At 47.8% G+C, this 12,563-nt stretch overlaps 1 protein-coding gene across 4 annotated transcripts in view; it reads right to left on the reverse strand.

Moving 5' to 3' along the window:
* Positions 1-12,563, reverse strand: part of GFRA1 (GDNF family receptor alpha 1) — a 211,990-nt gene that overhangs the window by 16,195 nt on the left and 183,232 nt on the right. The gene's annotated exons all lie outside the window — the stretch shown is intronic.

Below are 12,563 nucleotides of genomic sequence, written 5' to 3' on the forward strand. Positions count from 1 at the left end.
CCGTGTTTGTGTAGAGCCTACTCTTTTATTGGTTTTAGCTGTCTGAGAATATAACCCAGGAAAATCCCAAAATATAACAACATGAACTGTAATTCCAATGACAGCATGAATTAATGCCTTTTCCCCAATGCTATATGCTAACACTTTTATTGCTCGTAATAATAGTATACAATTATATTATAATGTAGGGTTCCCCATTTTGCCACTCACTCACAGAATGGTTAAGTATGGGCTATCTGGAGGCATTAATAAGGGACTTTATTAAAGTTAGCAGCTGCGGTTGAAGCAGTGGGATGAAGGGGTCATCTGTAAAACAAAGAACCTTCTAAAGAGAGAACCGATTTACTCCCTGTTCCTGCGGAAGCTCTTCTGGCCTAGCTGCCATCCACCTTGTGCTTGGCAAATAGGCTTATTCTGGCTATCGGAGATTAGGGATAAAATATTTTTTTAAAAAAGAGAAAACTATAACTTGGAGATACTACACTGGATGCACTTAATTTGGAGGGTTTTGTGGTTGAGAAAAATAGATGCCATGATCTGCCTTTGTTGAAAAGGTGACATCTGGGTTCATTAAAGGTGTACGTTAGATTTTGATAAAGGCTATTTTTCTAAGTCATTAAATTGGTTTTTAGGAACGTTATACTCTCCTTCATTTGAACAATTATTAAACTATAAAATAGAATTGCACAATTGCTAAAACCGTAATCTGAAGTTTTACAGCCAGCTATAAAACGCTATATTATTAAACTCCACTGAAGATGCTCAAGCCCATTACAACTTTTTAAATGAATTATAAAACCCTTTACTGCTGATAAAATAATCTTAAATTACAGTATTGTGTATTCCAACAATATGTTGAACCAACGTTTGCTACAATGCAAATGTGCCAATCACAAAAAGTCATTGCTTGAATTAAATTTGTGGAAGCTCACGAGTGATAGCCAGAGCTCCAAGCAAAGCGGAGAGCAGGTGTGTGCAGGCTGGCCGGGGCAGCCCAAGGGAGGGGCCTTCCCATGTTATTTCCATCATAGGACCAGCCGAGAGCGAGTCTCTCACGTTCAAAGGCTATACACAAGAGATACTTAGCAGAACCCAGTGCACTGTGGGAAGACCTGTGGCAAGAGTAATTTTTTCTGCTTAAATTCACCCCATAAATGAGATTTTTTTTTAATGTCAAATATTTAGTTATCAAGTACCTCCCCTCAGACATATGTTACGGACGAATGGGGTCCCCCCCAAATTTGTATGTCGAAGCCCTATTCCCCAGGTCCTCAGAATGTGACTGTATTTGGAGACAGGTCGTTAAAGAGGTGATTAAGTTATAGTGAAGTTGTTAGGGTGGGCCCCACTCCACTGGAACTGGTGTTCTTTTTTTTTAAGTTTATTTATTTATTGAGAGAGAGAGAGAGAGAGAGAGAGTGAGCAAGCAGGAGAGAGGCAGAGAGAGAGGGAGAGAGTGATTCCCAAGCAGGCTCCGCACCATCAGCATGGAGCCCTACGCTTGGCTCAAACCCACGAACCCGCAAACCACAAGATCACAACCTGAGCTGAAACTGATGGTTGGACGCTTCACAGACTGAGCCACCCAGGCTCCCCGCACCCTAACTGGTGTTCTTGTTAGAAGAGGAGATGTGGACACGCAGAGGGACACCAAGGACATGTACACACAGGCAAAGTCACCGCAAAGACATGGTGAGAACACAGCCATGTGCAAAGCCACGGAGACGACCTCAGGAGAACCCAAGCCTTGATCTTAGATTTCCGGCCTCTAGAACCGTGAGGAAGAAATTTCAGTTGCGGAAGCCCCCCCGGTCTATGGTGCTTTGTTTGGGTGGCCCAATCGTGCTGATACAACGTGTGCCACCGCCCCCTGCGGTGCGGGTGATGTGCACACCGGCCACCCACCTACCAGGAAGCCTGCCCCCCAAGATAAGATTCCTGTTTTTTTGGTACCAGTTATAGGCTGCAGGCTTCCATGTCCGATAGGGTTTGAATACACAACTGAAGGTGTGCTTCAGCATGCTGCCTTAATGGAGTGGTACTCAATTTCTAAGTTTGGAATTCAGGCACTCTCCTGGATGAAGGGGCTTGGAAAATGCTCTATAAGCAGTTCTTTTGAAAACTGTTTTTACAACAGCCTCCTTCCTCCCAGGGCGAACGTGGGTGGATCCTGGGAGGCAGCTTCCCTCTGAGCTCATCAGCTGGCAGCTGGAGCCGGGCAGATTAAATCCCAGGAGCCCACTGGCAGCCTCTTCATGCTGGGAGTAGCTGGGCCCATCACGCAGGCCCCTAGGCCCCTTGGCCGCCTGGTCCACAGCTCTGCAGGGAGGCTTCTGGGGGAGCCCAGGAGCAGCCTGGGTGGGAGGCCCGGAGGCTTAGCACTTCTGCTAAGGGAAGACACCCCTCACGGCTCGTTTCTCTCAGAGCAGGGGAAATAAACTCACTCCAAGCAGGAGAGCATTATGCAGAGGAAACGCTAGGTGTAGCCAAGATTTGGGGGTTTTTTTTGTTTTGTTTTATGAGACCGAAACAACAGTAGGTGCTAGAAAACACTCCGCAATATGCAGAAATGGTAGAAACGTCACACAGATCATAAACCAAATACCACAAATAACATGCAGCACCAAGGTCATTTTCTTAAACAAAAGGCTCAGGAAATGGCATCAGTGCTGCCACAGTCATTGGGATTCAGCACACGTGCTGAGGGCTCAGTGGTGACGAGTCTGGCATTGGTGGTCTGATCTGGATCCTGCTCTGTTACCACCCTTCCTGGAGCTCCCCCCTGCTCAAAGTCCACACGGGAAGCCTGATGGGGGTTATTTATAAACGCTGCCACCCACTCCGGTGGTCCGGCAAAAGTCTCCTTTGAAATGTCACCTGTGGATTACTCGTCCAGCATGCTGGGTGGGTGAAAAACATTCCACAGAAGAATGTGAGGGTGAGGGGCCCTAAAGGCCATGGTCCTTGGATGGTGAGACCTGGGTCAAGAGCCTCAGTTAATGCTACCTCTGAGAGTATCCTCAGGTCCCACCCCAAGGGCAGTGTTTCCTCGGGGAAATTAGCTTAAATGTCCAAGCATGGCACTTTGGTAGCAACCGCAGCCCCTTTTCATTGTTCTTGCCTGGACTACCCAGGAAAGATTTGGTCCAATGTGGCTCTCCGCTCTTCCATTTCCCTATGTTGCTTATCATGCAGAGAAACCTGAGAAGACTCTCCAACACCTCCATTTCCCTTGTTGTCAAAAGGAAAGGGGGGTTTTGAGGCAGCCCTCATTTCCTGGACAGTGGTCCTCCCTCAGGGACGGTTTTGCCCTCCAAGGGACTTTGGCCATGTCCAGGAACATTTTCGGTTGTCATAACTAGGGAAAGGTGCTACTGGCATCTAAAAGATGAAGGCCAAGGGTGCTCCTAAACATCCTACAAGGCACAGGACAGCCCCCACCCTCCCCACGACAAAGAACTGAAAGAACAAAATGTCAATAGGGCCAAGGTTGAGCAAGCCTGACCTGGGGGAACTGTTCAATTCACAGCCAAGAGATCACCAAACAATCCTTATCGAAATTTCCAAGATTGGCATAGAGGCGACCAGCCCACCCTCTGCAAAGAATTCCAAGGAAGCAAGCGGTTTCCCATGAAGAAGCATCTGAATCTAAATTACATTTCAAAAGTACCACTTTGACAAGGACTCACCTTCTCTTATCCTTAATAAGCCTGCTGCACAGGTGGCAAAGCCTTACAGGCTACCAAGCCCAGAAAAACCACTGAAAATAGGATCCATAAAGCAATGCAAAACCCAGCCTGGCCCTTCAGGGCACTTCCCCAGAAGATGGGACAGAGGGGACCAGGGAGATCCAAGTGCCAGAAGCTACACAAAGCTCACAGATGAGAAAGACTCGACTAGCACCTCCTCAGAGCTTGGCGGTACACCAAGAGCACCTCACGGGTGGGATCACACTGAATCCTTGTAACATCCCAGAAGGCTCTAGACCACCATCATCCCCATTTCATGGAGGAGGAAGTTGAGACAAAGAGGCTAAGTAGTTTTCCCAAGGATTCACGGCTGGTAAGTGGTGAACTGAGCCCACGTTCAAAATTTCGACTCCAGCTTTCTTGTGAGGAGTTTCACTGTTTGGCCCCAGAATTAAAATTAGAATCTGACTAGCTTTTGTTCCTGGTTTCTGGGAGATAACCTTTACATTCCTGGAAGTTCTTGAGTGATGGGAGGATCTTTGGTATTCATTGAGCCCTGTGGATCACCCCTGAGTTTATGGTAATGAGATGACTCAGAACGGGGGCTGGTCACCAGAAAGACCAACTAGGTTGGGGCTTTGAATCACGTGAGGTCAGTCCAACCTGCCGACCTCCAGGGACCAGAGAGGGGCAGAAGACTGCATTCAATCACATGTCCAATGGCTCAATCAATCATGCCTATGTAATGAAACCCCAATTAAAACTCTGGTCCCTGAAACCCCGTGGAGCTTCCTGGGTGGTGAATGCATCAGTGCGCTGGGAGGGTGATGTGTTTGATCCCGCAGGGAAAAAAGCACGGAAGTTCTCTTTTTGGAGACTCTCCCAGGCCTCAGCCTACATATCTCTGCATTTGGCTAGTCCTGCTTTGTATCCTTTATAAGAAAACTGTAATAATCAGTCATAGTGCTTTTCTGAGTTCTGAGTCGTTCTAGTGAATTGAACCTGATGAGTCATGGGAACCCCTGAATTTGTGGCTGGTCGGTCAGAAGTGCAGGTGGCCTGGGGATCCCTGAAGCATGGCTGGCATATGAAGTAAGGGCAGTCTTGTTGGGGGCTGTGCCCTTTAGCCTCTGGAGTCTGTGCTGACTCCGAGAGCCAGCGTCAGAATTGAGTTGTTCTAGGGACACCAGTTGGTGTCAGGATAGGTGTCATTTCCTTTCTTTATGCCAGTTTATGAGCCAGTCTGGCATCTCCATCTGCCAGATGTTCAACAAGAATCTAGGAACTGATTTTAATCTCTACTGAGTGAATAATGTTATCCGGAAACAAAAAGGTAAAGTGCAGTGATTTAGGTAATGTAGTGTAGCCATTTAAAACACACAGAAGGGGAAGGTGCCACCTTTCCATTTCTCCTCTCCTGCTCAAGTCTCTCTGTGTCTCAGGCTTCTTGTCTGAAAAAATGGAAACAACAGTACTGACCTCATGAAGTTACTGTGGGGACTGAGTGACTGTATATACATATAATGTGCTTAGGAAAGTACTCGACTCATGGGAAGAGCTTATGCACATTTGCTTTATTAATACCCAGCCATAAAAAAGGAGGCGATGCATATTATCAAAGCAAATAGTTCTGGGTTCTGTCACATTAGATGGTTTATCATGTTTCTCCAAGTAGGGTCTGGGAGACCACTGGTGTATATGATACTATTTAGGTGGCATTACAAACACTGTTTATTGTTTTAATTTTAATATTTACGATTATAGAGGATGAGCACACTGATTTGCATATATTTCAGATATGTTAACAGCTTCGGATGAGTCTAAAAATGACAGTGTTGATAGAAGTAAGCGTATCTAGTTTAAACATAAATATTAAGCAACTAACATACAGGCAGAACGCAGATATGGGAAAGACTCAAAGTCCTGGTCTCGGAGGCGAAGAGGTGGGGCTGGTTCTCAAAACACTATCTTTCCTGCAACTAAGACTGTTTGCTGTTTACAGGTGTGTCCCCTCTTCCCAATGTCAGCAACTGGTTAGAGAGACGTGGCAATGGCCCCTGGCAGACAGTCCCACTCTGGTACCCAGAACGGACCGAGATCTGACTATTGTCACGGCCCCAGTCATGCTGCCAAGAAGCTGGCTGTTAGGATGACACTCCCAGGACAGTCCTTCTGGGCATGGTGAGATGGAGTTTGGAACAGTTGTAACCCCTCAAGACCTCGTCCTTTTTTTTTTTTTTTTAATTGCCTTTTGGTTTCCCTTCTTCCTTGTCTTGCTGTCCCAAGAACACCTGCACTTCCCTCCTTCCTTAGGACTTTCTACAATGGCCAATTCTTAGAACTGGCTGGATATCACTCAGTTCAAATGGTTCTTAGAAATTAAGAAAGCACAATCTAAAAAGATCTATCTTTTCTGCTTCACAGCCTCCCCGCCACTGGGAAGAGCCCTTCCTTTATGGCCCCAGCGTCCAGAGTCAAAGCTCTTGCACATCTCATCAATCACAAGGGTTGGACAGCTGGGCCCTTTGCGTCTGGGCACCGGTTTTTCAATCTTCACAGCAGACCAGAGCGGCAGGTGATATTGTATAGTAGGCATTCAGAGGAGGGAGGAAACATGCCCCAGGTCACACAGCAATAAGAACTGAACCAGGGTTCTCACTCGGGTGCATCTGACCCCAGCTCATGCTCTTCCTGGCAAGTCAACTCCGAGGCTGTCAAGCACGGGTTAAAGGAAAGTACCAAGGAGGTGCGCGCGGGGTGGCTCTGCCCGCTGGGATCGGTGGATGAGCGTCCCCAAGCCAGGGGACTCGTGTGGAAATAACCACCTCCCTCTTTCCCTTTCCAGCTTCCTGCCCTCCCACCAACCATCCTGTGCGAAATCCCACCACCCTGGCCTTGTCTCGAGTGCCTCTTCTCCGGTGGAAGATTAACAGGACGCCAAAGCACCCCATTGCTCTGCTAGCATAAATTGCAAGAAAAACATTTAGAATATTGATTAAGTGCTTCATGCTCGAAGATTTAAATTTACCTCCTGTATTTCCAGGATTAGCTGACATAATGGGGTCAGTCTGCTGGCACAAATGATTTACAGAACACCCATTGGCAGCTTTCCTTTTAAAACTCAACACTTAAAATTTTCACTTGGTCACAGCCAGAGGATCCCTGGGTATTTAGTAGGTTTGGATAATTGCCTTCCCACCGCCACATCTAGACTTTTGGGGGGCTGGCCCTGGAAGCGTTTCGAAATCACTTCCAGTCTGGTGTCATCCTATCAGGTACAAAGGGACGGACGTTGTTGAGGTGATGAGGCACTGAGGCAGAGGAGGGGTAGGGCACGCTATTCTTCCAGGATGGGAAGTCTTGCTTCAGACATAGATCATTTTCAATATTCTAATAGTCAATATTCTAATTAAATGTTTCAATACTCTAATATGGAGGAGTGTAATGGATAGGCAAATCTTGCCTGCCCTCTGTCCCTCTCAGCAACCTGTAAACATCCTACATCCTACAAGCACCCAGACCATTTCTATAGGCTTCAAACTGTACTCCATGAAGAAAAGGAACTGGAGGGAGTAAGGGAGGCCAGCGAGATACCGATGTGGATTCCAGTCCAGTGGATGCTGCAGATCTTCTCCTCCAGGAAAGAGGCCCACCTCAAGGCCTTTGCTCCCATGGCCCACTGAGGGCCAGCAGTGGCCCTGTTGTGGGACCCTTAGGGTTAGTGTGGTCCAACCACCAAGGCAGATGATGGGTTATTGTGGGGAAGGGGACAGCCGGCCTCTGCACTGGTGGTTTTTGCAGTAAGCATCCTCACCAAGGCTACCCGCGGGACTGTGCTCGCATCTCTTCTATGACTGAGAAAGCTGCATTGCTGGTTCTTTCCGAGAATGCTGCCTTAAAAGTCCCGCTAGGGAGAGGGGAGGAGCCCTACTTGAGATCCGTCTGCAACCTCTGGCCTTCCATGTCTCCCCACACACGTTTTCTTTGGCTCACAAAAAAAAACACCTGACTTTGGTTGTGGCTTGTGCTGTTCACCAGAGCCTTCTAACTGGTCACAGCTATTCCACACCAACCCTGCCGGCCATGGATCCGAGTGTGTGCCCCCCAAATCTACCAGGCTTTCTCCTGTCACATCTCTTTCGTGGGGAAAGAGTGGCAGGGGCAGAGACAGCAAAATGTTCCCCGGGGTCCTCAGCTGCAGCCAAGAGGAGGTATCAACCTGTTTGACCATGGCATCCAAGACCTACAAATGCCACTTTAAGGGGTCTTCACTTTAAGCTTCCAGACTTAAGTAGTGAACAATGATGCCAAGTAGGGATTTTTCCGATGCTTACTTACATCTCCCAAAGATATTTACTTTAAATAAGCGACAAGCACAGTCCATTTGGTTTAAATATCCTGAGCTTTTTCCAGCTAGCAGACCACTCAAGTGCACGTAAGATGAAATAATTGGTAGAATTTTTAATCTTCCTTTGTTTTTCACGTGACCACTTTGTACAAGTCAAAGGGATATGCCAACAATAGCACAGCCTGCGTCACACTTGTTACTAATATGACTGCCAATTAATCCTGACATGGGAGCTTGGCGGGTTACCCAAAACCTGGCATTTTATCACCTCAGGGGGTTAGCACTTGGACATTTCTATGACATTTTATTCCAATCAATCAACTTTCCTTTTTTAAAGGCGAGCCTTTCATAGGAACTGCAGACGAGTCCCGTATGCCCCACACCCAAGGCCACCCATTCCTCCAAAAGAATTGCACTTGGTCTGTTGATAATTGCACTTTGAAGCCGACTTTTGAAAATGTTTATTCTTATTTCTTCCTTTCCGAGGGGGAAATCTATCTCAAATGTTAAGACAGAAACTCAAGTCCCCAAGAGTTTTCTCATATTATTGTATATTTTAAAATATTACAAGAGGGTGCCTCTCAAGGGAAGTGAACTTTAGAGCTGCCAAAGATAGTTGACTTTCTCCAAATCTGTTACCAATGGATCCCAAGCTGGTTTAAGTCAGTTCTATTCTGAGTAATGACACATGCGGCTGGGACAAACGCCATTCTAAGATATTTCTAGGACCCCCGGCAAATGGTAATTTATCTGGAGACAGCCAGGCAGGCCAAAGAAGGACAGATGGAGAGAATGAGTCTCCTGGGAGTGATACTCCAAAGCGAGAGTCCTAAATCAGTGCCAGGGACCACGTTCTCGAGCCGAAGGCCCGTCTCCTATCACTCACTCGTCTCCTATCCTCTGGCCTCCAATGATTCTTTCAACTGTTGTTAGTATAGGTCATTCTAAAGACATCACCAAGCTGCAAAAACTTTTACTGGCAAACTTTCAGTCTTTCCCCTATTTCCTGTCTCCTGGAATTGCACAAAGAATCCCAACCTAAAACAGGAACTTTGCGTTTTCCTTATTATTTGAATAGCTGCCTTCAGGAAGCATGGGGGGTCATAACTCCTCTGTCAAAACCAGCTTCTCCTCGCCGACTTTTCTGTTCCCCCAACCAAGCTTGACTGAGGTATAACTGTATATATTTAAGGAATACCAAGTGATGTTTTGATGCATGTATCCATGACAAAAGGTTTATCACAATCAAGCTAATAAACATAGTGTCTGTCACCTGATGTGGTTACCACTTTGGGTGGAGAGTGAGAACAATTAAGATCTGCTCTCTTGGCAAGTTCCAAGTATACAGTACAGTATGGTTAGCCATCATCACCATACTGTATATGAGAGCTGAAGATCCCATCCATCCACCTAACTGCAACCTGTAGCCTTTGACCAGCACCCCTATATTCCCCCACCACCAAGCACCTGGTAACAACCATTCTACTCTGCTTTAAAAGCCTGATGTTTTTAGATCCTACATGTGAGGTCGGGAACCTGGAGGACATTATGCTAAGTGAAATAAGTCAACTGCAGAAAGACAATACTGCATACTGCATAACTTCCTTTTCTGGTTTTTACTTCCTCCTTTCTGTCCATTCCTAATTCAAAGAAAGAGCCCGGGTTGTCCAAGCTCATGGAATAAGGCAGAAGGACACTGGCTTTGGGTCCAAAATCCCAGCCCTTCCAAAGAAGTACTACGTGATTCTGGTTAAGTCACTAGCCTTTCCCTGCCTCAGTTGACTCATTTGGAAAAGGAAAGGACGTCTGCAAGCAAGGCACAACACCCCCTCCATCTGCCGTCAAGGGACCCGGTGGCCAACTGACTCGGGATGAGGCATCGCATGGGACATTTTTAAAGCACCATTCTGGAGTGTTCGTTCCGCCCCAGGGACTGAAGCATTACCCCCATTAATCCCCTCGACTCTGGCAGCTTGGTCATCCTTGAGTTTTGTAGAGGAAGAAGCTGAGGCTTGGAGAAGCCATGATGTCGGTGAGGATAAGAGCCTGGGTCTGAACACAAGCTTGGCTGCAGAGCCCATGCCCTCGCTCCCTGCCTCACATGTGCTGAAACAGGCTCAAGGAGGTCGTTGTCTTCGGAAGAAAGGTGAGGTGTGGTGGAACCTGAAGGGCTCCCTGGAAGTGAAATAGGGCTTAGCTCCAAGGCATGTGGATTCTGTGTGTATGGCACAGGGTAGAGAAGTTGGGCAGCCTGCTCAACCCTCGGTAGTCCCACACTTCCATCTCCCCTCTGCTGAGAAGTTAAATGGCGGCCTTGACATAAACATCACACTCTAATTTTACTTCGCCCCTCTATTTAGGAGGCAGACTTCCTGTCACTGATACAGGGGAAGGAAAGGCACTGTTTCTTGGGAACAGAGCGCACGTGTCCCCTGATGTTGCCAGGGCAACCTTGCAGCGGCACAGAGCCCTCCTTGTAGGGAGGGGTGGCTGGGCAGATCTGTGTCGGAGGCGAAACACTGTGTAGCCAAGACACGCAAACACCAGAGGAAGCAGAAGTCAGTCGCCGTGTTCTTGGTGGGGGGCGGGGGGAGCAGGGGACAGGAAAGTGGGGAGAATGCCTCCTTATGGCTAACAGAGTCGTCTCGCGCGGAGGAAACTAGTTTCGTGGAGTTCCCAACGATGGCTATTCTTCTGAAATGTCCTCTGTGAATTCGGTCTGACCTTCCCAAAATGTTGACAAGCGGCATCTTGTCCACTGTTTGTTAAGTTCACCGAGGAGAGAGATGTTTTGAGTACCCAGCTCCACGAAGTTTCCCCAACACGGAAAGAGCTCAATAAACCGGATAAATGCTGCATCTGCGGTCATGCTCTGTGCACTCAGACACGTGCAGAAAAGAACCCGGTCACGCTGCGGCCAGAGCTTGTCTCTTCTACCGGCCGGGAACCTTCTCTGGCCCACTATTATCACTGAATGGCAACAGGGTCCTATCGCTCATCTGGCCACTTGTCTTTCCTGACGCTAGAATCTGAGTGGACCCAACGAGAACCGAAGGCTGACCTAGGAGGACGCAGGACGCTGAGCACTGGCTGGAGACAAAGAATAGATCCTGTTTCTGTGGTGCGATGTCTGGCTCCAGACCCTCCTCTCACCGGCTGGGGGGACTTTGTGCGAGCCACCTCCCCTTCCTGAGCCTGAGGCCTCCGCTGCAAGACGGGGCAGTTAGATGCTATAATATTCCCCAATCCTCCTCCCAGTTCTGGCAGTTTCTGCACAGTGCTCTGGAGATTGGACATACTCAGGAAATGCTTTAGAAGCATGAAGAACATCTGGTAGACCCTAGGCTGTGCGGCTTCCTTGCCTGCCTTCTCCTTAGTGCCGTGTGTGAGTGTGTCTGAGTGTGTCCGAGGGGGCATGTTCGCGGGGAAGACATAGGAGGACGGGGCAGAGACCCAGAGTCACTGAATGAAATGTAGCAGATCCAAGAAGAAGAGAGGAGACGTTGTGGGAGAGAAGACAGCAAGCAAATCAGAAGCAAAAACACTGCCCCAGTGGTCTATAGGGAACAAAGGGGATTGTGGGTCAGGGAGGTATTGGTAAAAGAAGGTTTCTGGTGAACATTCCGGTGAGCCTTCTCCTTGGGGGCAGCAGGGTGGGGAGAGAGAAGGGAGGGTATACTGCAGGGACAAGTGTGAAGTGATATCACAGGGCCTCGCACGTGACCCCTTCCCCAGCATGGCAGGAAGCAGACATTATCATGTGGTCACCACTACCCCCCCAAATACAGGAAGAACCACGAAAGCAACAGGAGTCTCCTAGACCCCCAGCACCAGTTCTGTGACACAAACTCCGTAGGCTCCAGCAAAAGTGTTACCTCACCAAGCCCTGGTGTCCTCAAGTGCAAGAACGAGGCTAGCGATAATACTATCAGTCTTCCACAACCCTCAGGAGGATGGCGTCCAATAAGGTAAAAATGTGTGAAAATATTTCGCAAACATATAAATACGCAACGTCTTGCTGAATAGCTGAGGACTCGTTGCTACGAAAAAAAATCAATAAAAAGGAAAATAAACGCTCTGTTTTGACTAAAGGCAGGAAAGCACTGTTAGACCCACAATGGGTCTGCCCTTGTAGATCTGGATTAACCCCAACGAAATCTCTCAGCCATTCTCCCTGGCCTCTATTCACACGAGAGGCTTCGGAGGGTAGCTCCACACGGCTCCTCCTACTTTGGAAAAGCATTTTCTTCTGCTTCTGGAAGAACGAAGCCATACAGGACTCTACGTTGGAGTTAACACCTCCCTAGCGACACTGTCTCTGGCTCACCTTCAGACAGAATTAAGTACTCCACGTTGGGTTTAAATGCCAGCAATGGCGACAACCCCAAGAATACCTTCTCTTTCAATACGCTGCTGCTTTGTAGAGAACACAGAATGAGCGTAATATACAAATCAGGACCCGACTCAACGCTTCCACTCACTCCACAGACACAAAGCTTAAAGATTCATCTGCCTAGCCCCCTCAT

The sequence above is a fragment of the Neofelis nebulosa genome, chromosome 13 (genome assembly GCF_028018385.1).
Source record: "Neofelis nebulosa isolate mNeoNeb1 chromosome 13, mNeoNeb1.pri, whole genome shotgun sequence".
In the NCBI taxonomy this organism is placed as follows: Eukaryota; Metazoa; Chordata; class Mammalia; order Carnivora; family Felidae; genus Neofelis; species Neofelis nebulosa.